Here is a 2,555-nt window from a genome sequence, read left to right as displayed (position 1 = left end):
ATGATACATGTCCAAATCCAAATATAAAAATCAAGATCCCCCTCCTTTCAAAGAACTTGCATGCTAATAAAAGAAAACAAAACTCATTAGGGAATAATGACCCCAGAAAGTGTGTTTCAGTCAATGAAGTGGCAGCAGCAGTGGAAGGTAGGCTTAAGGCCAACTTAAAAGTGGAAAGGGGCCAGTCCCTGGTTCAGTGGATAGAGAGGCAGGTCTGGAATCAAGGAAATCCATTTTCATAAGTTCAAATCTGACCTCAGACACTAGCTGTATGAACCTGGGCAATCACAACCAACTTCAGTTTCCTCATGAAGAAGAAAATGACTACTCCAATATCGTTGCCAATAAAACCAAACAGGTTTATGTAGAGGAAGCCTTGACTGAAAAAATGACTGTGCTACAACAAAAGGTGGGAAAACAAGGAGAGAAGTTGCAATGCAGAACTATGGTCAAGCAGTGATGGGTCTAAGCCTGGCTAATTGTGGTGAGATGGAGTTGTAGTTCAGATCTACACAGGGTATCTCAAAAGTCTTGGTGCCATTTTAAGTTTTAATGACTTAAAAATAGCTTATTATCCCTTTGAAGTAAATATCCCTTTTAAAAGATAATCTAAGTGGCTAAAAGAAACTAGGTTACTTGGAACCATAAAATTAAGGGGAATCTCTAGCCAGTGGCATGGAGAACACTGGAGGTAGGAGAAGGTGAAATGTAACACACCTGGTCCTCAGACAATGGGGACCAGAGACTCAATAAAGATAATAGGGAATTGGGGGGTGGGGGTGGGAAAGGGCAGAGTTTTAAACTATAACTGCATCCAGACTTTTGGACATCCAGTACATATAGCCCCAGGCTCTCTCCTTTGCAATTATTCACAAATAACATCTCAAACTGAATGTCCTACAGGCACCTCAAACTCAAGTTCCAAAGAAAATTGATCTTTTTTGCCCCCAAACCTTTTCTCTTCCTACCTTCCCTAATGACTGTCTAGGGTACCATCAATCTCCCAGTTACCCAGGTCAACATCTCTGTGTCCTCTATTCCTTGGTCTCACCCCATGGGTAGAGCTAGTTGCTAAATGCTTTTATAACATGTCCCCTTCTCTCCACTCATGCAGCCTCTCAGGTCTCATGCTTGGCATATTCCAACATCCTTCCAACCTTTTTTTGTCTCATGTCCCTCCTTATTCTATTCCTCCACTCAGCTGTCAAGGTTATTTTTTCATTTTTTAAAATGTGGATCTGACCATGTCACACCTCCTCCACATTATTGACCTCTAGTATGCCCCCCATTGCTTCCAAGAGTCTTTGGTTCCCGATGTCTGAGGACATTTACATTACTATTGCATTTCACCACTACCCCCCTCCCAAGTGACCTCCAGTACCATGAAGGTTGACTCCATTGACTCCCACTGCTTCCCACCAGTTTTAGACCTGCAAGCATCCCAGTTCCTTTTATCACAGGTTATTTTGGGGGTTTTCTAGGTTTTTGCAAGGCAATTGGGTTAAGTGACTTGCCCAAGGCCACACAGGTAATTATTAAGTGTCTGAGGTCAGATTTGAGTTCAGGCCCTCCTGACTCCAGGGCCTGTGCTCTATTTACTGTGCCACCTAGCTGCCCCCATAGATTATTTTTTACAAAAGAATATTTTCTTCAAAGAAATAATGACAAGCATACAAATTTTCTTCCCCCAATCTCTGGGAAGGGTAGGAGGATTAGATTCACTTAACTGAACCTTAACTCAGTTTCTACCAAGTATTAGGTGTATCCAATTAAACTCAAACCCTTCCACTCCCCTTTTGTCCCAGGACCCTGGCTTCCCAGGACTTCCCTGCTAGGCTAGCTTCTGTATCTAGCCTCCAACATCCCTATGACTCCCTGTGACAGAGACTCCAATTCCTGGACTTAGGACTGAAAAGCACATTTCTTAGACCATATCACCTTAGGGAAGGAAGAAGTGATCTTTCTCAGAAGTGGCCTTTTTTCAACTTATGGTGCTACTTGATATGGGGAATGAGTCCTTTACCTTTGGACCAGTCAAGAGAGGAGAAACTTCCCCAGTCAAGCAGAGTTAAAGAAATTGCTAGTTATATCTACATAGACATTGTAAAGAGAGTTCTAACCACATGGCAAGCCAATATACGGTGACCACATATGCCAGTTCTTCAGTATCCCAGAATTAGGCCCTTGACTTCTCTCACATGAATGCCTCCATTTTAAGTGGAGATGTGCCAAATTCCATATTTTTATACTCCTAGTAAAGAAATACACCCACCCATTCTACTATAGGCCACTTCCTTTTCTTTTTGGTGAGTTCTTTTTGGGGTCTCCATTTTGGAAAGTTGCCCAGAATAGGACACCCTCCTAGTTCTCACTCAACTTTGATATTTTTGCCTCCTTGGGAGGTTTTTCCTGATCTCCCCAACTACTGTTTTCTCCTCTCAAATTACTTTCTATCTACAATGGTATCTATCTAGCTATTTGTATGTTGTCTATTGTCAGAACGTAAGCTCATTGAGGCAAAGTAAGATTTTTCTTGATATCCTCAGTATCAAAAT

This window comes from Macrotis lagotis, chromosome 1, assembly GCF_037893015.1.
Source record: "Macrotis lagotis isolate mMagLag1 chromosome 1, bilby.v1.9.chrom.fasta, whole genome shotgun sequence".
Classification (NCBI taxonomy): domain Eukaryota; kingdom Metazoa; phylum Chordata; class Mammalia; order Peramelemorphia; family Peramelidae; genus Macrotis; species Macrotis lagotis.
The sequence above is the reverse complement of the archived record's forward strand: the minus strand, read 5'-3'. Positions refer to the sequence as shown.